Here is a 26,386-nt window from a genome sequence, read left to right as displayed (position 1 = left end):
TTCTGGATATTAGCCCTCTATCACCTATGTCGTGTGCGAAGATCTTCTCCCATTCTGTGGGTTGCCTTTTTACTTTGTTGATTGTTTCTCTAGCTGTACAGAAGCTTCTTAGTTTGATGAGGTCCCAATTGTTTATTTTGGTCTTGATTTCTACTGCATCTGGAGTCTTTTTTAGGAAGTGAGGGCCTACCCCTAAGTGTTCCAGTGTGTTTCCAACATTTTCTTCCAAAAGTTTGAAGGTTTCTGGATGTAGGTTTAGATCTGTTATCCATTTAGATCTGATCTTAGTGTATGGTGAGAGATGTGGATCTATTTTTTTGTTTCTGCAGGCTATCAACCAGTTGTCCCAGCAGCATTTATTGAACAGACCTTCCCATTTGCCTGGGTTGTTGTTTGTCTTTTTGTCAAAGATTATTTGGCTGTATCTAAATACCACATGTTTGCCTTAATTTAAGATGATATGATGTTATGTATAACATGTTATGTTTTGAATGTTATATGTTGTGTATAAACTAAATTGAAGTATAGGTGAGGTGGTCACAGAAGGTGGCTGGGAACCCGCATTTACTTTTAACATATTGGTTACTCATTACTATGTCAATTAATTCCATAATGATGTAAATTTTTGCTGATGGTATGTTGGAGCTTTCAATTGACTGGGATGATACTCTGCTGGCTCTGTCATCAGACCAGAGAGGGTATACCTAAGAAGCCGTTGAACTTGACGGGACAATAAGATGCTGGACTCTATGTTTGGTATACGCTTGCAATGGGGAAATCTCAACTGAACTTGAGCTGTGGTTATGCAATAAGGTGGAGGAATCCACCATGGTGGGAGGGTTTGGGGAGGGGTGGGGAGAACCCAAGTATCTATGTAACTGTGTCACATAATACAATGTAATTACTGAAGTTAAATAATAAATAATTAAAAAAAAAAAAAAAAACTTAAACTGTGAAAACCATAAGACATTATCAAAAGGCATGAAGGATGACCTAAATAGAGAGAATTATATGCTATATTCAATCATTAAGCTTAAAATTTTTAAATCACGAATATTCCTCAAAGTGATATGTAGATCCTCATCAAAATTTTAAGGGATATTCTTACAGATTCTGTAACCTGATTCTGAAAATCATATAGTAATTTCACATGTTCAAAATAACCAAAGCAATTTTTTTTCCAAAGCAATTTTGAAATTAAAAAGTATGGGAATTCTCACACTTATTAATGACAACACTACAACCCAACCTACTACAACCAAGATGTTGTAATATTTAGAGCAAGGAAACTAGGTGAATGAGCACATTTATGGTCAGTTTATTTTCGACAAGTATGCCAAATAACTCAATGAGTAAACAGGCCTTTTTTGCAACAAAGATCTGGCACAATGGAATATCTGATGCAAATGAACGAGGTTGTACACTAGCTTATGTGACAACAAAAAAGCAATGAAAATGGGTCAAGGATATAATTGTAACAAGCAAAATTATAAATCTCTCAGAAAAACTACATATGCATAAGCATTCACATCCTAGGTTAGGCAATGCATTCTCAGATATTACATAAAAGCACAACTCTCAGATATACTTGGTTCATAAAAAATAAAAATATCAGCATTACAAAAGACTGTATGAGAGTAAAAAGACAGCCCCTTGAATAGGTGAGAAACTTTATCAAACATTTGATAAGATTAATATTCACAATATGAAAAATACCCTTACTACGCAAAAGCAAAAAACATAATTATAAAATGGGCAAAATATTTGAATAGCCAGAGTTTATAAGTACATGAAAAAAGTTAAATTCATTAAGTGTTAAGACTATGTCACTTCTCTTATGACCACCTCCACATGCTCTGTACAATTCCACCTCAGACTCACTTAAGACCATTTGCTAAATGGAGCTGAAGAGAATGGTGAGAGATGTGAGTGTGCTTTTAACGCTTGCTTCCAGTTGACTTCCTCTCCCTCCTGTGCTCCCTAACTTTCTGAATGATTGGATAATAGAGGTGAGATAATATAGATGGGATAATAGAAATGGAGGCAATGGATTCAATTTTTACAACCTACAACATTTACCGCATGGCCAGATCCATCGTCATCTTTATGTAAAATCTTAACACACAACGTGCCACATGCTTCTGTGGGAGCAGTATGGTTCCATATTAACAAAATAGGGAACACAACATGATTTAAGGAATTAGAGTTTTAACAACAGCAAAATCTTTATTTGTATCTTATTTTACAACTTTTCAATGCACATTACCAATTCTATGACTGTACCTTCCGTATTTCTGCACTTTGTTTTCTGATCTGAGGTTAAGCCCTCTGTTCATGGGGCTGGATCCATGGTATCCAAGTATAATGTAACTTTCATAATACATAATAGAATGGTAGAAATATTGGTTTTGGTTTTAATTCTACAGTTTATTTACATCAAAACATACTTGGGTACATCTCTTTTGTTCTCATCTTGCATTCTTAAATTAAGATTGTCACGAAATAATATTTTGGCATTTGTTATTTTTCTGTTTGTCTCCAGTATATTCGTTTTGAGTTACTGTTTTTAATTTTTATTATTTATGTATTTAATATGCAGAGTGACAAAGGGAATTAGGGAAAGTTGGAGAGAGTTGATCTTTAATCCACTGGTTCCCTAAGTGGCTACGGCATCCAGGACTGACTTAGGCTATAGGCAATAGTTACAACTCTACATGGGTCTCTCAGATGAATAGTAGAGGCCCAGGTACAACATGCCACATTCTTCTACCTTTCCAGGTTGCAGAGGACGAGGACTCTTCATAAGTAAACCAGTGCCAAAAATGGCAGTGTGATCAGCTGCATCATAAAGCAGTTCCTGCTTTCCATGGTTTGCTTTGTTTTCCATTTTGATTACAGCAATTATTTGCTGCTTAGACAGATAAGGAGAGTTCCCACATACTGGCTTACTCTCCAAATGTCTTCAAGAGCCAGGACTGGGTCAAAATATCTGTGCTCAAATCCTGGCTCTGCTTCCAATTTTAGCTACCTGCTAACGTCATCTGAGAAAAAACAGGTAAAGCCCAAGTACTCGGGTCCCTGCCACTCACATGGGAAATCCCAAAAAAGCCTTCTCTCCTGGTTTTCACCTGGCCCAACCCTGTGGCTGTCATTTAGAGAATGAAACCGCAAATTTAAGATCTCCTTCACATTATTCTTTCTTTCATATAAATGAGAGTATAAATGCATCCTTTATATAGTTATGTATGTATGATTTATATCTGAAATATATTTTCACATTTTAATGACATATAATGTATAAAATTATAATACCCAAACTAATACATAACTTGATTATATTCTGTATTATATACATGTGTCCACAATATGGTAAAAATTTGCATCCACATCTAAAAATGATTTTTTTCTTCTTGAATTTTTATTTATTTTGCTCAAATGTAGTTTAAGTTTTACTTTCATTTATAACATCATGATTTAACTTTTTACTTCTATCCTTAGTTTTTTATTTTCATGATTTTATTTTATTGTTGATGATGTTTACATAGTTAACTAGGGCTGGAAGGGTAGAGAGTTTGGGGAAAGTGTGTGAGACTGTTGTTTTCAATTTTATTTTTTTCTTCTTCCTGTACCTGAGGAAAGGGGGGAGATAATGGGAGAAGCCTTACTCAGCCTCCCAACTGCCTCAGAGCCCAGGGATGGGGAATGGCCATCCAATATCACCCCAGACACACCGATTTGAACTTGCTTTGAGGATTCTGCTTAGATGATTTTGACAGCTGCAACATGTTGTTGATCTCGCCAATCCAAGGATGAGGAAATCCTTCCAAGGTCCATTGGATGACACAGTCCACCTTACAATCTATTTTTTGTTTGTTTTTAAGATTTATTTATTTTATTGGAAAGGCAGATGTACAGAGAGGAGGAGAGACAGAGAGGAGGAGAGACAGAGAGGAAGATTTTCTGTCCAGTGATTCACTCCCCAAGAGGCTACAATGGCCAGTGCTGCACCAATCCAAAGCCAGGAGCCAGGAACTTCTTTCCGGGTCTCCCACATGGGTGCAGGGTCCCAATGCTTTGGGCTGTCCTCAACTGTTTTTCCAGGTCACAAGCAGGGAGCTGAATGGGAAGCAGAACCAGTGCCCATATGGGATCCCGGCGTGTTCAAGGCAAGGACCTTAACCATTATGCTATTGCGCTGAGCCCAACTTTACAATCTTCATTTGCCCAGATAGTTGCTGCAAGTTCTTGTCAGGGGTAGTTAAACAATTTGTTCTGTTCTCCATTCTCTGTTATAGTATCAGATGTCCTCTGCAGGCTCCAAAGGACTGCCATATCTTTCATATGCCTCTGGGTATTTGTCCACTGTTCTATCTAAGCCACTGAGGAGGCCCAGCAGACACATGCTGCCCACAATTAGATCACAGACCCTGTGATTCTCCCCATGGTTGGAGTTCTGAATCCAGTGGTTCAGTTGGAGGGATCCCCAGAGAAACCTATCTGAAGTGATCCCAGACCTGACTCATATACGTTTACCAGTGTAGGGTCTGACTCAGTCTGTCCCCCATATGAGCCTACACACATTCTAGTAGTTGCAATTGTTTGGTCAGTTCTGTCTCCAGCCCTATCTCTTATGTAAAGTAATGGATCCTGCAGGCTGGCCCAACCCTGCCCACCACACATTCATCCCTTACATACTCCAGTACAAGCTGCATCCTAGTTGGAGCAACTCCCAATAACCCTCACTAGATCTACTCCCAGGTCAGGTTCCTGTGCATGCCAGTTTGTACAACAGAGTGGTCCAGACTGACCTACATATCATTCAGCGCCCATTCACTTCAATGGATAATGAAGCCTAGTTCAACACAACCAACCCTATCATCCAGGCCACACAAGTAGGTGCCACAAGTTAATTAACTAGGACTTCCCCTAGCCCTGGTTTCCATGTTGACCAGTCGGAGTTGCAACCCATCAAAGAAGTGACCATAGTTTCCCTACTGGGCTCACTCCCAGTCCTGGATCTTGCACTCTCCAGGTGGTTCTGCAGTCTAACTTGACAGGATTTTCCCCCAGTCCCAACACTTGCCAGCTGCAACCTTGTCTATATCAGGTAGCTACCACTCCCGGCCCTAATGTGATCTGGTTGATGTTGCAACCCAACCATACTTGTCCTGCACCCTTCCCTGGTTCTCAGATCTGCCAGTGGGTGTTACGAACTGGCCCAGGATGATCTCCCCACAGACGTGACCCATAAGTATGCCAGTGAGTACCTTAACCTGGCCTGTTTTGGGCTGCTCCCAGCCTTGGTTCTTGTTCTCACCTACAATGATTGCATAATTACAGAAGAGTTCCCCAAGCTACTCTATCAGGTCTCTTCCCAGTCGCATATCTCTCACACACAAACACACCAGTGGATCCTTGGCCCAGTCTGACTCAGTCCACATCCTGTCCTAGCAGGAATGGTGGCCTTGCCCAATCACCCCACATGCAATCCGGCCTTAACTATTGGTTGCTGCATCCCACACACACCTGGTCCATGCCCAGACACAGCTCTTGCATGGTTCAGCAGGAGCAGAGAACCTAACCCAGCCCATCCTACAACCACTCTAGATCTCATGCTCAATAGAGAGTACTGGAGACTAGCCCAGTCTGGCACAACCCAGACCCAGTCCATACACATTCAAGGGCTAATGCAGTCACGTCCAGTCCAGATTGCTGCCTCCATTCTGTTTCTTTCACTCATCAGTGGGAACCACAAACCCAGATGGGTCTCCCCTTAGCTACCCAATTAGGCCTATTCCCAGGCACAGATATTGTACATGCCAGTGATTGTTCTGAACCAGCTCAGCCCAGTTGATCCCATCTTGGCCTTTGCCATCAGATGCTCCAGTCAGCCTGACCCATTATTGCCCCCAGTCATAACTCTTGCCCACTCTTCCTTTGTTCATGCAAACCAGTAGTTGTAATAGCCTAGCCTAGCATGAACAGCACTCCAGCCAGACCCCTGCACATACCTGTGGACAAAGGTTGGCTCAGCCCTGCCTGGTATACCCCCCTCCAGAATCAATCCACCCATTTGCCTACAGGTGCAACCACCTTGCCTGACCTGACCAATACCCAGGGCTGACCCACATGCTTATCAGCAGGAGCTATGGCCTACCAGGGGCATTTACCAAGTTCCCCCATTAGGCCCATTCCCAGACCCAGGTTGCACATGTTCTAGAGGTTACTGGTTCTTACCCAGCATAGTCTGTCCCCTCTGTCCTGGTCTTGGACCAGCTGGTGGGTACTGTGGCCTAACCTGTTCCACACCCTATTTTGGGTACATCTGCAGGTGCTGCAGCCTGGACCTGCTTGGTTGGCTCCCAACCTCAGTACCCATGAGTGTCAGAGAATTCCATGGCAATGCCTAGCTCAGGCCATCACCACACCTAGCTCTTATGCAAACCAGCAGAAATTGAAGTTCCACAGGGGTGAGCCCACATATCCACCACAGAATTTGTCCCTGGATCTGGTTTGTGCTCTTGCTGGTTAGTGTCATGGCCCAGCCTAATGTAACCTGTCATCTGTTCTGACCCTCACCAGTGGGTACTGCGATCTTGCCCTGCCAGGTAGGGCCAAAGCCTTAGATATAGTGTGCACCAGTGGTGCTCTGTGTTAGTCAATTCTAACCAATGCAACTTAGGTCTTGCACATTGACAAGTGCATCAGTGTGACATAAAGATCCTCTGGCCTCTCCCAAACTGCCCAGTCTGAGCCACCTCACTTACCTACACACACTGTGGTCTTGTCATTTGGAGTTTTTCAAATGTCAATCTTCACCTGCAACATACTTCCTCTGTGGTTCTCCCTCTCCCACATCCCTTTCCCCGGGAATACCTGTGTTTCCTAGCCTAGCCTTACAGATCACGGCATGTGTGTTGATCTGGGACTGTATGCTTCCATAGTCCCCAGATACGGGCCCATTTAAAGTTCAACCCAGATTCAGCAGCCCACCGGGCCAGCATGCTAACCTGGGGCTCTCTCCTTCCCTCTCCCCATCCTGCCAAGGACCAAGTACATAGGGCAGTCTCCAGACTCACTATGCCTGTTGCACATGAGCCCTCAGGTCCCTTCCCACCCCCCACTAATGATGTTGCCCTGACCCCCTACAATCCTATACTCCCAGGCCCCATGAGCCAGCTGCTCCCAGCCTGCCCTGGCACAGGAATAATGGCGGTGCCTAAGAAGTATTTTCATTTTTGAATACAAGACCTTTCCTTTAATTGTTTTTTCATGAAGATTTAATTGCCTAAATTTCTCAAACTTGACAATCATACTGTAAGAATCAGTCACAGTTTTGACACACAGGTCTGCAAAGAGTTATGTGGTAGCAATCAGAATTAATTACACAGCTTATATTAAAAGCCTTTTCATATGGCATATGCACGAGCAATTGGTACGATAATTCTCCCTGATTGTACTTGTTGAGAAACTATAGTAAAAATAGCTAAAATCTAGCTAAAGTACACTGCCTACCAGGCAATGTGTCATAAAATATCTAAGCAAACATGTATAGATCATATGTAAGCATATATGTGAATTTTACGATACATATATATTCAAATTTGTGTTGCTTGCTTTTATGCTGTGTCCCTGAGAAATAAGTACCCATTGCACTGTGCTATTCTGTGGATGGTTTTTCTGTTTTTAAATATCACAAATTTTCAGAAAAATAGATAATTAAATAAAAGATTGGTTTTCTCATCTTAAAAATAAAATTCTTGCTCTCCCTTAAATGGCTACTAAATATTTTATAATCAAATTTTATTATTTCAACATTGAAATTACAAGATAACCCTAAGGTGCTATTAGTTCTTTGATATTTCCCCCCCCCCCAAAAAAAACAAGCATGTGGAGCCTTATACAAGTAACTTACAGTTTTAATTGATAAGGGTTCCTCAGTATGAAGGGATCAAAAATTCTGACCTAGCAACACTCATGTGCTACTTTGTTCTCCATTATGAATTTCTGAGCATTTGTGAGAAAATTTTTACTACTAATACAGGAAAAACCTAGCAGAATTTTAATTTATCTTAATGCTGTAGCCATAACCAAATGTAGCCTTTATCAGTCAATTACAAATGTGATAGATCTTTTTTTATTCCTCCCCCTCCATCCCCTTCTCTCCCACACATTGTCCCCTGTATTTTGTAGTGAAAATAGTCTGTCAGGTGTAGTCTTGATTCCAACTTTCTGTTCTTTATGTGGGGCATCACACTGTTGTAATAGGCAATGGTAGAAAGTTTAACATTTTGTTGTCTAGGTATATTTAGAAGTTTTATTGGGAACCTACTTTTATTCAATAGTAGAGATACATTCTGTTGATTTTCTTTGATTCCTGGTACTCTTTTCTCCATAACATCCTTTCTTTGTGAGATTACAAATGTATGTTTGGTTACCTTTATTTTTGTTGTATATTTTCGATGGAGGTTGTCTTATGTTAGAGCAAACACATGATATTTGTCCTTTTGCAACTAGCTCATTTCACTGAGCATATCAGGCAACTGAAAATTCACCCTCCATATGACCCAGCAATCCCACTCCTTAGAATATATCCAAAAGAACTGATACATAAACATGAGAAAGCAACGTGTATCCCTGTATTCATTATGGGACAATCAACAATTGCAAAAACATGGAAAATCCTAGATGTCCATTAAAAGAGGACTAAAGAAACTATGGTACATCTACACTTTGGAAAACTACTCAGCTATTAAAACCAATGAAATTATAATTTTTTAAAAGAAGCAGTTCATTCATATAGTGGCTCTGTCCAGTTCATAACAGAAATACTGTGAGAGTGAGCAGAGCAGGGGATTGCTTTTCCACTGACAAAGGAAATAACTGGATCTGGAGATGCCAGGCAATGCCTTGTTTGTGTTTTTTCTGTATTTTTAGGAATGGATTTTGACCAGGCTCAGTGAAAAATAACTTGGAATATGTAAAAAAAATTACAAGGTTCATCTTTCATTCTTGGAAGCTGCTCATCTTTCAAGATGTTCACTCAAGCTACCATTTCATTGCCACATATTTTGAGAAGTCAAACCCATAAGAATTTATAAATTACGCCAATATTAGCAGAAGTTCCTAGTAAGAGCTCAAAATCTAGAAGAGAATTGTGCAGAACTGGCCATAAATAAATGGTGCTTGTGTTTTGACTGCTAAATTGAGAATAGGAAGAAGAAAGATTACAGTGGTGGGAAGGTAAATGTCATATTAAGATTGACAGACCTTCTACTAAGGTTGAACTATGAAATATGGGGAAACATAGGGGTATTTAACTCATCTAAGTTTTAATGTCTTTGTATGAAAATTGTGCATATTAAAAATATTACATTTTTCCACATTACCTCAGAATAGTTTCCAACTATCAGTGAATCATAGTTAACCCTACAGCAAATTTTTGACATTTTAATTAGATTTTTAGAATTACTGCTATAACATTATAACATCCACTTTCTTCACAAAGCATTAAGTGCAGAACATATCATTGCTGATTGTCAACTCCACATTGTACAGCAGATCTCTAGAGATTATTCATCTTTCTGGATTGAAACGTGAACCCTCTTAATTCCCCATTTTGCCTTTTTCACATTCAGGCAATTCCATCTACAAAATCTCAATCTTTTTAATGATTTACTATTTTAAATAATTATGTGAGTAGAATTGATTTGTTCTTTCTGACTGGCTCATTTCACCCAGCATAATATCATTAAAATTTATCATGTCATCACATATTACAAAATTTCTTCTTTTAAAAAGTTGAATAGTATTCCATCATATGTTTACATCACATATTTTCCATTTATCCATCCATTTTTCCCATTCTGTACAGTGTCACAATAAATTCAGAAATTCTGCAGCTCTTCATGATAGGGTCTTCAATTATTTTGGACAAATGCTCAGAAGTATGAATGTTGTGTCATATGGTAGTATTGTGTTATTTTGATTAGCTTCTATACATTCTTCTTCATGGAGGCTGCATGGAGACTGCTAATTTATATATGGCTTCATCAACATGTGTCATTTGACTTATCGTAACAGAGATTCTGACGGGTATGACGTGTTACATCATTGTGGTTATGATTTGCATTTTCTGTTGGCAAGTATTGTTGAGCATATTTTTCGTATGTCTATTGCTTCTTGGCTTGGTTTCTATGAGGAAATCCCTACTCAGGTCCGCACATTATATTCAGATTCATTTTTTTGTTTTCTTTTGTTGCAGTTTTGCTGTCTTACTTTCTAATTTTTATTAATTTGAAGAGAATGCACTTAGTGTATTTCATTGGTACAAATTTTTTTCTATTTCTTCACTTTTTTATTATTAATATAAGAATACATTTTGTGCATTTCCTAGGTACAGTTCCAAGAAGACAATTGCATTTCCTTCACGTTCCTTTGCTCTCATTGCTTTCCATCCAAAGGTTGCCTTTCTACCTTTTCTGCATCTAATTCTATTCCTGTCCAGAAGCTTTTTGGTTGTGGTACTTTTGTTTATAACTATTTGTAATGAGTGTTTTTGAGCCTCTTTTTAAATTACTGTTTTTAACCAAGATAAAAGGATTATGTAACAATGTGAACTATAAATTCCCTGCAAGCATACTCTTATGATAATGCATAAACTTTTGTCAAACTATCTTAATGACACGGCTTTTCATATTTTCCTGTTGATTATTAATTGAATTCTGAGAAAGCAAATACTTGTAATAAGGAGACATTGATTTCTTCTATTGTCTTTCCCCAGTAACCAGTGTGATAGTCAGAAACTCAATAGGTGTCTCTGTGCATATTTGGAGAAAACAGGGAGTTATAGATGCACAGGCGTTTGAACCCCTATTGATCCAAAAGTCCTGAGATTCTTAAACAATAACATTGGGTTAAGATTTCAAACTTCTGAACTTTGTATAAAGAAGAGACTTGGAAAACTCTTTCTGTCAGTACATATAACCGCTTTTAGCAGGTATTCAAATAGTGGAAGTGGTAAAAACCCAATTCCTAGTTCAAATGCCTAAGGGACTTCAGAGAGAAATAATGGAACAAATCCCCAGGATAAAGGGATAGAAAAGCTGCTTATCTTCATCCTGTTTATTTATCACATAAGAACACTCTTTGATGTAGCCACAAGTCTATCCTTCAATGGGTATTAAGGAAAAAAAAACCTAGACTGTTCTATTTCCATAAGGGGTAATTACTATGTTAAGTAAAATAAAAAAATAAAATTTTCAGTAAAAGATCTGAGGAAGAATATGTCATCTAAAGCATAAATCCATTCTTTTGATAAAATATAGGCATGTGTGGCATTGTGCTGGATATAGATAAGTCAGGAAAACTGAAACAGCTTTTGTATGTGCTTTTATGTCTGCTTATTTCAAAATAAGAACTTTAAAGGGAAATAAGCTGAAGATTGTATTTGCATATTTTAAGAGTGGTGAAATAAGACTCCTAAGATGTCAGTCATTTAAATCACCATTTCTCCAATCCTACATATTTTCCACTGGGTCAAATATTGCTTACAGAAAAAGAGTAATGAACTATATGCAGACATATTTGAAACACGAGATACTTACAGAAGACTAGCTACCAAGGGATCTCTCTTACTGTCTCACTCTTTATCCTTTAAGATTGTACTTATTTTTATTGGAAAGGAAGATCAGATTTTACAGAGGCAAGTAGAGATAAAGATCTTGCATCCACTGTTTCACTCCCAGTTGGCTACATCTGCAGGAGTTGACCTGATCTGAAGCCAGGAGCAAGAAGCTTCTTCTGGGTTTCCCACACAGGCGTAGATTCTGCAGGCTTTGGGTAATATTATGCTGCTTTCCCAGGCCACAAAGAGCCAAATGGGAAGTGTAACAATCAGGATAAGAACCAACATCCATTTGGGATCCCAACACTTGCAAGATGAGGGCTTAGCTATTGAGTCATTGCTCTGGGTCTTCACCCATCTCTTCTTTTGATTTAAAAACAATCCAAGGGCTCAGAAGTAGCCTAGTGGCTAAAGTGCTTGCTCCACACATACCAGGATACATATGGGTGCTGGTTCATAGCCCAATTGCTCTACTTCCCTTCCAGCTCTTTGTTTGTGGCCTGGGGAAGCAGTGGAGGATGGTCCAAAAGCCTTGGGACCCTGCATCCATGTGGGAGACCTTGAAGAAGCTCCTGGATCCTTGTTCCTGGCTTTAGATCAGCTCAGCTCTGGTCATTGCGACCTCTTGTGCAATGAACCAACAGATACAAGACCTTTCTCTTTGCATGTCCTCTCTGTAAATCTGACCGTACAATAAAAATAAACATTTAAAAAGAAACAAAGCAAAACAAAAAACAGAGAAACAAGCAAAAAAGTATCTTTACTGTGCCAATACTATGGTACAGCCTATTAAACCAAAGCCTGCAGTACTAGTACCTCACACAGGCAGCAGTTCAAGCCCAGTCAAGCTCCAATGTCAAGTCTCCTTCCTGACAATACACCTTGCAAAGGCCCTGAAAGATGGATGGATGGTTTAGGTCCCTGAAGTCAAGTAGATAACGGGATGAAGCTTCTGGCCCTTGGCTATAGCCTGGACCACCCTATCTCTGTAACTTTTGTGTTTCAAATAAAACAAAATCTAAAAAACAAAACCTTTACTCCATTCCTGCAACATAGACATACTTGATGCATCTTAGATCAACTGACAGTTTGATAAAAAATGAAAATATATTTTATTCATGTATCTATATACATACATACATATATGTAAAATTCATAGACATCAGAACATCACATAACTAAAGAAAATATAATTTTATTAAATTAATGTGGTTGGTTCAAAACGGATCTTCTTTACTTGAAGTTGAATATTTATCTTACTACTTTGAAAAAAAAAAAATAACTTGAGAATAGGCAAAACATGACATGTATTCCTGAATTGTGCCAAAGAGTCCTAGCACTCTTTAAGTTTTTTATACCTATAACTCAAACATAAATTGAATCTGCTTTTAAAGCCACATGGTTAACTTTTATTGTCACAATAGAATTAAGTCTTTCATTCAGATGTCTAGAAGTACCCTGCTTTCAAATTACTCATCTAAATTTTTTTACTTGTGTCCCTGCTGTTTTTATTTTCTTCATTGTTAAAACTTTCCGAGATGGTAGTAATGCAATGGATTAAGTGTGTAAACTGTGAATTCAGATAGCTGCATTCATACCTCAGAACTCCCTGCCTGGCAGGGTCAACCTTGAACTTGATCTCTCTGGAACTCAGTTTTACTTCTACAAAAAGTAAAAGAAAAATCAGTGCTTATGTAGTGATGATCCAATTTTCACAGTTTTGGCAAGCTGGAATTTCTGTGTTAGTGCTGTCAATGCAAAAGCTGCAAAGGACAAAATGAAATAGGGAAAAGATACTTTATTTAATATTACAGCAATAGAGAAAAGAGAAAGAGTGAAAAAGAGAGAGAAAGAGACAGGACAGAACAACGTCTGAGCTCAACTCCACTGAAATAAAATTTGAGATGACTTTTTAAGTATTGGCCTGCTTTAGTGGAAAAGTACTGGAAGATATTGTTTGAGGGAGAGGGGAATATGGGCCATGAGTGGAATATTTAGTTATACCTAAATTTGCATTTTCTCTCTATGATTACAACATTTTGTTTGCTACATGGTACTCATCAAAATCTGACTCACTTCTACCCTTGTTCAGGGATAGGGAAAGAGGGACTATATCTTCTTCAATAATTTCTTTTGGAAATGATGGCACTCAAGGTTTTGCAAAAGATATTCCTGGTTTGCAAACCTGAGATGAATATATTTATCAAAGGTGTAGAGCTAGAATTTATAATTATAAATTTTCCAATGTAAATGCTCTAGTAAAAGGGAGACCAAGGCCTCAATCACACAAGGTATGTTTAAATTTCAGTGAGGCTGAAGCGAACATGAAGGTTATCTAAGGTAGTGTATTATTTTATTTGTAATGTTATAATGCTTACGTTAATTTGAAAATTGAAGCCTCTGCAGCTCCCAATAGAATCCAGACAAATGCATTTTTTAAAATACCTGTGATTTTTCAAAGTATATTAATATAATAATCTTTCTGAAAACCTGTACATTTCTACATTCGGCTGAAAACACTTTTATCCCAATTCCTGAATATAAGAAACAGGCATGCAAATCAATGACAAATGGACACTGAAACATTACATGCTTATAGGAAAAACAAGACAACTCTGATATATCTATGAAGCAGCTCTCTCGCTTAAACAGCCAAACCTAAATGGAATTTAAATATTTGGTATTTTGCATCTATTTGATACAAGAAAACACAGGAACACTGATAACCATAGGGAAAGAAAAGTGATGTGAATTTCTAGTGTGGAAGAATCACTTTCACTCAGGTCTTTCCTCGACTGGAGCCCTCTCCTGTTGCTAAGGCAGGAGAACTCTTTCTCCCTTAAATAAATCTTGCTTTACAGACTGAAATTGTCTGCATAAAAATTCTCCCATGTGAAACAAGAAACACGGTTGCTGCCGTGTTTCATAGCAAATTCCCCATAAGAGTTTGAGTCGTGACTCAGATATTGCCAATGTGACTTGGATGTTACCAACATGACATGCATCAATGCCAGTGCAACTCAAGTTCAACTCCAGCTAGTGCCCTACCAACCTGTGCACTGTTCTCTCTAGTTTCTGTTTTTTTTCCAGGGATCCCTTGTTTTCCATCATTAGTAACTCCCTCAGAAAACATCAGGTTCCTGTCATCAAGTTAAATGTGATTAGCATGGCTGCTGGTCTTAAGACTCAGGAGTCAGGCTTGATGACTAGACTGAATCAGCCCATTTGAGCTGACCTCATCCCAGCTCCAGGAATATTGGTCCTGCCCAAACTCAGCTTCCTTTCCTGGACTAGGCCTGTCACATGAGCCTTGGGGCACTTCAGCAATCCAGGTCAGGCCTACACTCTGACATTTTTTGGAAGGCATCCCTGACTAGACCCCAGTGCCTGACAGCCCATCAGTGTGTTGGGCTGAAATCTGCACTCTGCCATTCCTTCTGCAGAGATCAATTTGTCAGTACAATTGGGCACAACTTACAGCAAGGCCATGAGCTCTGCTCTGTGCCTAGTTGAATTCCCAACCTGCTCCAAATCCTGACAAGTCCTCCGTTTCTCTGCTGAAGTCTCAGCTAAGTCTCAGTGTATTAGTGCTTAAGTTTATGTCTTCTAACTAAAATTGCCCCAATTGTGTGATAATTACCTGCTCCCATGTGCAAGAAAAGCATTGTTTGTAAGATATTTTCTCCTACAGGAAAACAGAAAATTCTTAAAGGATGTGTGGTATAATTGGTGATACTGTTTACAGCATTTTCTAAATATTTATCTTTCTTACATGGAATTAAACTCTGGTCCTCTGTGGAAGGAACAGTTTGAACATCTCCCTTTGACTGTATCTCACTTTATTGGTGACTAAATCTTCTACTAGCTACAGTAAGTACTAGTTCTGACTGTATTAACTTGCTTCAAAGTATACAATAAACCAGTGTACTAGCTGTTACCCAAGGGTTTTTTTTGTTGTTGTTGTTGTTGTTGTTTTTCATTTTGGTGACAAACCAGATACATAGCTTTCATTCTATTGAGGTAATCTTTGAGTTTTCTGTCTTTCATTGAGTACAAAAATCTAATGAACTTATTGTGTTATTTGTCATAATTGTTATGCTAATGAAAAAGGCCTAGAGGCCTAAAAGCTTCCAATAGGACTACTATATTCACTGCAGATGTAGTTAAAGTTAAACAATAAGCGACAGGTTCCAAATGAAAGTGTCATTAACTCAGGTTACAAAGAGCAAGATATAACTCTGAATGGTAATAAAAAAATAACAATAATTGTATGTCTTGAAATGTCTAAAATTTTTATGGAAATTAAATCATGATCCTAACAGAATTACAATGTTTACATAATGAATAAAATGCTAATCTTGCTCATATTTTTAATTTTGTAGTTTAATTTATCATAATACAAGGCAAAACAGAAGGAAGAAATTTTAAATGTTCTCATAGAAAGCATTATTGAGCATGAATTACAAAAAATTCCAGAAAGGAACTCTATATTTTCTGTAGACTTTTATTTTTTGCCAAGTCAGCAAATTGAATAATGTGGCTAAGCAGAAAAAGTGAGCAAAATCTTACAAATAATGTTGCTACCTATGATGTTGCTGTATATCACATTTCTCAGACTACTTCTTAAACAAAAAGAACCAGCCTTGGGAGTCTTGAACATAGATTTTGGAAAAATGTAATCATAACCTTAGGGATAATGAGATGGTTACTTTAATCTAGCCCCAACTCAAATGGACTAATTCTTCTCAAAAACATTCTGACATTCATTACGGACTAAGTCTTCTTGAAAACACTGCGTGATATTCAGCACTCAGCCAGGGGCACTGAGATTACTGTGTTCTATTAATCATCTCCACCACAAACATATGTCATGAAGCCTCCCTTCTGTTGAAGTTTAGTGCTTTAAGTGAATTCCAAAAGAATAAATACAGCTGGAAAGGAAAGGATCACTGGTGCCACACCAGCCACTTCCAGCAAATTAAACCTGGACATCAGGGTCAGTGTCCCTGCAGCTTCTCCCACCAGCTCACACACATACAATGACAACAGAGAAAAAACAGGACTGAAAATATATTGAGTGGGAATATCTCATTCTCTTCAGTAAACCCTATTGATTTCCAGATGCAAGCTGTTCTTGTGTGCTAATGCCACATTCACATTGCCAGCTTCAGTTTCTTCTGTTGCTTTCCTGTAAACTCAGAGACCTGAGCGAAACTACAAATAAATCATCTTGCAATTTTACAATGTTATCCTAAATTTCACAACATGCATTTTGTGTCCTTTTTTCCATGTGTTAAAGTGTGTCATTACTTACCATCTTCTTCCAGATTCTGGCGTTTCAATCGTAAATAAGTAAGGTGTTTTTCAGAGCAGAAATTAAATCTTCGGTTGACATTGTGATCACACAACCACACCTGCATCTAAAATTGTCATTTTAAATGTTTGTTGAAGCTTTTCAAACATACCTATTCTCCTATTCTTACAATGGGGTTACATACAAAACTTCTCCTCTAAGATGAAAAGAAATTAAATAAAAATGCATTTTGCTATAGGTATTCGATGTAGTGGTATATATCACCTAGAAAACTCAGACGCCAATTCTAGTTTCCTGCTACTGTGATCCTTAGGAGGCAGCAAGTAACTTTAGCTCAAGTACTTGGTTCCTGCCACTCACGTGGAACACCAACACTGAGTTTCCATCTCCTAACTTTGACCTGGCCTAGCTTCAGCTGTTACAAGCGTTTGGGGAGGATGGAGGAGAGGAAGTAAATTGAATCTCTCTTTTTCTCTGTAATTCTGCCTAACAAAATAATCGAAATATATACTTTGTAAACAGTTATTTCTTTTTTATTGGAAAGTCAGATATACAGAAAGGAGAAGAGACAGAGAGGAAAATTTTCCATCCAATGATTCACTCCCAAAGTGGCCGCAAAGGCCAGAAATAAGCTGATTCGAAACCAGGAACCAGGAGCTTCTTCCAGGTCTCCCACGTGGGTGCAGGGTATCAAGCCTATGGGCTTTTCAAGTCCACAGGCAAGGACTGGATGGGAAGCGGGGCTGCTAGAATTAGAACTAGCGCCCATTTTAGATCCCAGAGCATACCAGCAAGGACCTTAGCCACTGGCTACCATGCCTGTCCTGAAAACATTTACTTTATTAAGTCATTCTAATAAAGCTCCTATACTCACCATCCTAACTGAGGAACAGAGCACACTCTAGAATGTTGGCTCTTCTTCCTGGAAACCACACAGCCACTGGACTCTGGGGACTCACAGCCTCTGCTCAGCATCGCCAGGTCATGTCATAACATATAGACAGAGCCCAGGAAAGAGGCAAACTCAGAACCGAAACTCTGGTTTCTGCTGAATGTAAATGCGTCCCACCATCATAGAGTAAAAAAGACCTAACTGAACCATCCTACATCACAAACCAGCTACGCAGCATATTCCACTTCTCACAAATATTAAATTAGATGTGTGTATACTTTTCACATAACTATGGTATAGCCAATTTGGACTTAACATTTATATGTTGTTCCACTGGGCTATATCACTGGCATTTTTCCCTTACCTCTACTTGGCCACACCTACATTGGCTAAATGCTTTGCCATCCCAACACTACCTAAAATCATAGAAAGAACCTTTGCCCTCCCCCAACATGCTTCAGTAATGACTGTCTAACTCAGAGGTTGCCATTCTCTTGGCTACAGAGAATCCAGAAGGCAAACCATGGGGTTCTTGTCCAAAGAGCTAGATCTAAGTGATATGTAGATATTCAGTATCTGAAATGGTTTAGGTATTTTCCTTTGTTTCTGTCAAATAATTTAACATACCTGGTCCCCAGTGATTTCAACATGGCTTGAACTTGACACACTAGCTTTATTTTCAAACACATTCTTCATTTAAAATTTATATATATGTAAAAACTGTATAAGAGGGAAAGATCTTCAATCTGAAGTTGATTCAGCAAGTGGCCAGGACTGAGTCATGCAGGAGCCAGGGGCTTCATCTGGGTCTCCAACGTTGGTGGAAGTGGCCCAAGCACTTGGACCAGCATCTACTGCTTTTGCCCGGCCCATTAGCAGCCAGCTGTACTGAAAGAAGAGCAGCTGAGACTTCACCCCATATGGGGTTCAGATGTCACAGGCGGCAGCTTCACCTGCTGGGCCTGAGAGAACCCAGGCTTTTGCTTTAAGTTTCCAGCGGGACATTTTGTAATTCCTGATTAAGAGTTGACTTTTAGAGCCTGACATAATTGTCGACTGGTCCAGTTCTTTGCGTTGGAAGTCCTGGGATCCCATGTGGGTGCCACTTCCTGTCGCAGTGGCCCCGTTTCCCATCCAGCTCCTTACTTGTGGCCTGGGGAAACAGTGAAGGACAGCCAAAGGCTTTGGAACCCTGCATCAGCATGGGAGACCAACAGGAAGATCCTGGCTCCCGGCTTCAGATCAGCTCACTTCCAGCCATTGTGGCCTTTTGGGGAGTGAATCAGCAGACACAGGATCTTCCTCTCTGTATCTCTTCCTCTCTGTATGTTTGACTTTCCAATAAAATAAATAAATAAATAAATCTTTTTTAAAAATTGTTTACTTGGAGACAGGCTTCCATACACACACTATTTTGAAAATCTGTGTCATGCAACACCAGTAGTCATCAGGGAAATGTTAGTGAAAATGACAATGAAATGCTACTTCATATGCACAAAATGGCTAAAAGGAGAAGATCTCAGGCATGGTGCAATGGCTGATTGGCTAACTCCTTGCCTTGCATGCTCCAGAATGCCATATAGGCACCAGTTCATGTCCCAGCTGCTCCACTTCCCATCCAGCTCTCTGTTTATGGTCTGGGACAACAGCAGAGGATGGCCCAAAACCTTGGGGCCATGTGCCTGCATGGGAGGCCTGGAAGAAGCTTCTGGATCCTGGCTTCTGATCTGCTCAGCAGAGACACTGCAGCCACTTGGGGAGAGAACCAATAGATAAAAGATCTTCCAGTCTATCGTTCTCTCTGTAAAGCTCCCTCTCCTATAAAAGTACATAAATATTAGAAAAAAAATAAATATAAAGGAGAGCATCTAACAAAACCAAATGTTCATAATAGACAGAAATTGGAGCTGTCACACTTTGTGGTGTAGCTAACTTAAAAATGATAGACCCCATCTACACAATGTTCTAGTAGGATCATTTCTTAACCATCTGTCATTTAAGGGCATGACATGATATTCTAGTGGCTAAATTCTCATTTGACTATGACTAGGATCCCATAAATGTGCCAGCCAGCTCCCCACGTGTGATCCGGTGAACAGAAGATGGCCCAAATCTCTGCATGGGAAACTCTGAAAAAGCTCCTGGCTCCTGGCTTCAGTTTGGCTTAGGCAATGTGGCCGCATGGAAAGTAAACCAACAGGGGAAAGATCTTTCTCTTTGTATCTGCTTCTCGTTGTATGCTTTAACAAAATAAATTTTAAAATCTTTTTAAAAAGTTATTTCTTTGAAGATCCTGCGAGGTAGCAAAGTGACTAAAATCCTCGCCTTGTATGCTCCGGGATCCATATGAAATCTGTCCTAGTCCTGCTGGTCCCGCTTCCCACCAGGCTCCCTGCTTGTGGCCTGGGAAAGCAGTTGAGGATGGCTCAAAGCCTTGGGACAATGCACAGAGTAAGAGAACCAGAAGAGTCCCCAGGCTCCTGGCTTTGGCTCGGCTCGGCTCGGCTCGGCTCTGGGCATTCGGTCACTTGGGCCATGAAGCATGGCAGGGAAGATCTTCCTTTCTGTCTCTCCTCCTCTCTGTATATCTGACTTTATCATAAAGATAAATGCAACTTTTCCAAAAAGATCTTTGTTTGAAAGACAGGGTTACCAGCGAAAGAAGAGAGACAGAGACCATTCATCCACTGGTTCACTCCAAAAATAACTACAATGGCTGCAGCTGGATTGGTCTGAAATCAGGAGTTAGGAGCTTGAACCAGCACCCATATGCGATGCCACTACCACAGGAAACAGCTTTGCCTACTATATCACAGCACTGGTACCCCTAGCAGATTCTTATAGGCCTGTATACTTACACTACAACCCTGCAAGTCTGCATTTATGTGTGCAAGGAAGAGAAAAACATATGTTCAGAAAGTCAAGGGTAACTAGAGCAGCTTCATCTATGTCTCAGAAAGGACAGCTCTGGAATCTCTCAGTAACTGGATTTTTAAATCACTGGTGTATTTGTGCAATGGATTTGTATTTTGCAACAAGAGGGGCTGGTGTTAAGGGTAAGCTTCTGCCTGCAATGGCAACATCCCATGTGGGTACTCATTCAAACCTTTGCCTTGCCCCTTCCAATCCAACTCCCTGTTATAATGTATCCGGCAAGGCAACGGGAGATGGATGGCTCCAGTGCCTGGACCCCTGTGACCTCACGGGAGACTTGGATGGTGGAGATCCCGCTCTTGTGTTGGGCTGGTGCAAATGGAGTCATCTTGGCCAAGTGGAGAGTGAAACAACAGATGGAAGAGTCTGCCTCCTCCCTGCCTCCTAACCCTGTGTGTGTGTGTGTGTGTGTGTGTGTGTGTGTGTGTGTGTGTGTTTTCATTCTGCCTTTCAAATAAAGAAACGAATCTTTTCAAAAACATTTGCACGGAAAGGATACAAACAGCTGATTGATGAAGACTAGATGCACCTTTTTGGTAAAGGTGGCATTTTGCATAGATCTATTTATATTTGAAAGGCAAAGTGACAGCAAGCAAGGGGAGGAGAGGGAGAGAAAGACAGATCCTCCATCCACTGGTTCCCACTCTCCAAATGCCTACGTCAGCTGGGGCTGGGCCAGGACACAGCCAGGAGCCTAGAACGCCATGTGTGCCCCTGACTTTGGTAGCAGGGACCCAGGGACTCAGACTATCAGCTACTGCCTTTCTCACTGCAATAGCAGGCAGCAGAATAAGAAACACAACAACCAGAACTCACACAAAATGTCACTATGGTATGTGGCCCTTCAGATCCCCTCAGCCCCGGCCATGGTGGTCACTTGGGCAATGAACCAGCAGATGGAACACCTTTCTGTCTGCATCTCCTTCTCTCTGTAAATCTGACATGCCAAGAAAAAATCAGTAAATCTACATAAAAATAAATAAAGCTTAGTAACCAAAACCACATGGCACTGGCATGACCAATGGAACAGAACAGATACCCACAAATTCAGCTATGTGCACACAACTGGTTGCTTTCTGACAAAAGTACTTAGACCATATATCTGAAAAAACAAACAAACAAACAAGTATTATTCTCTATCCCTAACTTCAGAGAAACCTTGTGGGGGTCCTTTGATTCAAGCAGAAGGTTTCTTTTTTTTTTTTTTTTTTTTTTTTTTTTATTGTTAATTATTTTGCATTATGTGACAGTTTCATAGGCTCTGGGAATACCCCCCTCCCTCCCCCTCCCCTCCCCCCGGTGGATTCCTCCACCTTGATGCAGTATTACAGTTCAAATTCAATCAAGATTCTTTCATTGCAAACATATACCAAGCATAGAGTCCAGCTACTTATTGTCCAGATTGGTTGAACAGTTTCTTGGGGAGACCTTTTCTGGTCTGAAGTTTGAGCTGGCAGAATATCATCACAGTCAATTAAGAGTCCCAATATAACATCAACAGCAATTTGCAATGTTATGGAATTGACATGGTTTTGAGTAACCAGTGTATTAAAAAGAAAAAAAAAAAAAAAAAATAAGGAAAACAAGTCCTAGCCACAACCTATGATTAGCTCATTGACATTTCAATTTAGTTCATATACAGGACCGGCTGCTCTATACCTTAAAATGGCCATAAGGCACCATTCAGCTGTTTCGTGTCCATTTCATCTTAGTATTTAGCCAGTTGTTGTGTTGAAGTAAAATTTTGCTGATCTTGGCAGATTTTAGGATAATCCAGACTGGCTTGTAACTCTAACAAGATATATGTCAACATTTTAGGTGCAGAACATTTTTTTTTTTTTTTTGGGGGGGGGGGAGTGTGCAGGAAAATCCTCAGCACCATGGTGAGGAGTAAAACTAATCTTTGTGACCCACCCAGCGAGGCATGAGCCAATCCATGCCAGCTCTTTCCTGTCAGATTTCAAGTTCTACTTTCTGTTGTTTATTTATTTTAGGTTTTTTTTTTTTTTTTTTTAGTTTGTATGATTGTTTGTTTGCTGTGAGGGGTTTTCGAAGCGATCCCGATGGTCATTGCGAGGGAGGGGGGGTCCAGAGGTGGAGCCAGTCTCGGACCAGAGAAAGCAGAAGAAAATCCCTCACAACTGTCTCCAGCTGTGATTGGACCATGTCCTGCTCTGACATCATACAGAACCATTGACAGGTCACAATTCCAAAGCCCTATATAAAGCCCTGGCCAGGCCTGGGCCCTTTGTCCAGGAGCTCTCCATTGGAGAGCTCTTGGACCTGCAACAAGCTAGCTGTTTGTTTGTTTGTTTGTTTGTTTTAACCTGTTTTATTTGTGTCTATTTTGTTTATTTGTTCTCTTCTCTGTTATTAGTTTTGTTCTTCCCTCTTAATTTGTTTGTTTTTCCCAGTGTGTATTTCTTCTCCTTAGACACATCCTCATTCCTTCTCAAAATTTTTGAAATTCTGTTTTGTCACTTATTTTTTATTTCCATCATTTATTTGTTTACATTTTTAAAACTTTTAATTTCCATTTCTTCTTGTGTTCCATTTTGCATTTTCTGTTTTCTTCTTGGAATTTTCAGTTTTGCGTTAATTTACTATTAACGTTTTTTTTTCAGATTTTCCCTTTTTTTTTAAAGAGAAGTGAGGAAGTGCCTAAGGAGAAGATGGAGAGACCTATAATGTCCAGCATAATGTTATTCTTAACACCTATTTTACACTATGGTATCTTTTCTCATTATTAATATTTTGGATACCTATATTGCTGGAATATTTAAAAAATCTTTTACATCATAATGTTATTCTTAACACTTATTTTGTTCTATGGTGTATTTTCTCATTATTCATATTTTTGATACCCGTATTGCTGGAATATTTAAAAAATCCTTTACAGCATAATATTATTCTTAACACCTATTTTACACTATGGTATCTTTTCTCATTATTAATATTTTGGATACCTCTCTTGTCGGAATATTTAAAAATGTTTTATCTCTGAGCAATATTTACATAATAAGCATTGTTTATGGACGTTGACCTTATACTTATCCTAAGTGATGAGTTGGCGTGAGCACTGCTCCACTGAGCAGTGAGTGGGTACCACAATGGAGAAGAAGATCAGCAATGGACTCCACATCCTCAGCACGACCAGTCGGCACAGGTGCAACGGGCAATACTGGCCTAGCGCATAGAAAGCAGCAACCAAGTAGCCACGTAAGTCACCCCAAGAACCAACAAGGATTCCAGTCTCTCAGCTTACGGCAAGTGCGGGTTCAGGACTTATGTTCACACACCTTAGTTGGGGGTGAGACATCCCTTTAAGGTATAAGAAGCAGGGACTTGCTCTCCCAGCATCTCTATGCCTGTCTGGCTCAGCCACCTAATGCTTCCGGACTGCATCTTGCTCAGAAACGAAGGGGCCAGCAATAGGGATACAAGCTAGCATGAACATGTTACTTCTTGGGTCTTACGTTTCTTCAACTTCTACATGCATTTTTGACTCTTTTCCCCAGAATAATCTGCGCTTCTCTGGGAATTAGGTTAGGACAGGGAGAGTCTGGTTGCATCAGTAAAGCGCATCAAGGAGAGTGCATGATTTTGCATAGTTATTCTGAGCTTTTATCTGTATTTGCCTCAGCATCTATTAACTGAAGCACTGCTGACTTTTAAGGGGAAATTCTTTACTGGCCCAATACCTTACAAAGTGTTTTGTACTCTACCTCCTGCTCATCATTGCCACCTAAGACTCTCCACTAAAAATCTCTACACAACAAAAAACAGAAATGTTCACGAAATATTGCAACACACATACATGTCCCAGTGCCCTATAGGTCAGAAACCTCCACCTAGCTGACGACCATCAAGATGTCTCAAGTTTATATCATGCTGTGCACCCTTCGATAGCTCAGCTGGTAGAGGGAGGAACGCAGAGTAGAAGTTTATGTCATCGTGATTTCCCAACAGTTTTAGACTCACACAAACACAGGGGGAGATTCACATGGAACAGTGTTACCACAAGCCTGCTCTTCTACCTCAGGTTTGTCAGTCTTGTGAAATCAGTGTTCTCTTCTTCCATCAGGAACTATCACATCCTGCGTGGATGGGCATATATCCTCTCCTGATGTTGTTCAACTGCAGAGTCTCAAAACCAAATATCCCTCTACAGAAGGATTTTTCTGCTCTCACTGGATTGTCTCCTCATTGGACCTAAGAACACTCAGCCATAAATATGCTTGAAATAACTGCATCATACATCTTTACCTGAACACCTAATGCCACAGAGTAAGTGTCCACGCTTTCACTGGCTTCCTGAGTGTGTAGCTTCACAGGCATGATAGCAAAGAAAGTCAGCGTCTGGTGAAGAGTCAGGCTACATGCAGCACTCTTTGCTAGGCTGCCTGAGCTGGCTGCACCTGCTGGTCAGCTGAAGACCAAGCTGCGTTAGACCTAAATGCACAAGGAACGCCAGGCATCTCATCTTTTGTGTTCTATCAATTAAACCTCACTTCAGGTGCAATAAACCTAGACGCTTCAATGTTTCTGTAAAGATCATGGCACTTGTCCCCTAAGTAGCAACACTGTTTACACTACACTACTGTGACACCTGGGTTGAGAAACAGTGCTGAGTTTGATATGGTTCAGTTGTGAAGGATCCCAAACAGAACTGGAATCATTGGGTAGCTGGAAGGACCTAACCTGAATGGAGTCATTGATCTGAAGACAAATGCCAGTTACTGCTAACAGGACCATGCTAGGGAGCGTCTCAGTTACCAGTTTAAACATTTACAGATCTAGTTCAATTCAGAAAGAACTTCATGATCTTTGAAGTGCAGGATCTATTTCCTGCTCCATTCCTTCTCTGGCTTCTCCTGGCATGGTGGGTGCCTGCCTGTTATTTCAAGGGCATTCCCAAAGATTTGCCTTCAGAAGATTCCTGAATGGCTCTTCTGGATGACTCCAGTTGACCAGGTTCCTGGGCAAGTGTAACACACATACACACATCTACCACAGGTAGATAAGTAAAAGATTTCTTTTAAAAAAAAAAACAATGTTTATATTGGATTACTTGGTGCAGTTGCAAAATGGCTATTTTGTGCACTGTGTCCTTATGACCATTTGGTTTGTACTTGGTGAACAACCAATAGAAAGTGTTGGCGGGGGGGGGAGAGAAGCCCACAGAAATTTCCACACATAAAACTGAAGGAGTTGGTTACTGTCATTTTGATCATGTGCCTTTTATACATCTGCAGCCCTTAAGGAAGACTTTACGGATTGGAGCATGAGCACTTTAAAGTGATTCAAAATTATGGAGGAGCTACAAAGTTTAGAAAGTGCTTCAATGCGTTACCAATCCGAGCAGCAGTGGAACCATTCCGAGGAGCTTGTAAGACCATGCATAGCCTGCTCATCATCAGCCCAGGTGTCGCTCCTGGGCACTTGGGGCTTCCAGCATTCCTGCCCAGAGACTCTCCATCACGAAAAGCAGAGGAGCCACTGCTGAGGAGCCAGGAGAGTTTCGGCAGTGCTGGGAAGCTAAAAAGCAGGCTTCCCGGAAGGGACTGCAAAAAGTCTGTGTGAAGTGAATTCAAGGTGTGTATTCTTATTGGTGCACATT

The 26,386-nt window shown here is 40.0% G+C and overlaps 1 long non-coding RNA gene across 1 annotated transcript; it reads left to right on the top strand.

Annotated features, from left to right (window-relative positions):
- The first annotated feature begins 23,749 nt into the window (after positions 1 to 23,749).
- Positions 23,750 to 26,152, top strand: LOC131480753 (uncharacterized). Its single transcript, XR_009245783.1, has 3 exons — positions 23,750 to 23,985; positions 24,851 to 25,053; positions 26,022 to 26,152. It is a non-coding gene; the product is annotated as an uncharacterized LOC131480753 (long non-coding RNA).
- Positions 26,153 to 26,386: the final 234 nt, after the last annotated feature.

This window comes from Ochotona princeps, chromosome 7, assembly GCF_030435755.1.
Source record: "Ochotona princeps isolate mOchPri1 chromosome 7, mOchPri1.hap1, whole genome shotgun sequence".
In the NCBI taxonomy this organism is placed as follows: domain Eukaryota; kingdom Metazoa; phylum Chordata; class Mammalia; order Lagomorpha; family Ochotonidae; genus Ochotona; species Ochotona princeps.
The sequence above is the reverse complement of the archived record's forward strand: the minus strand, read 5'-3'. Positions and strand labels throughout refer to the sequence as shown.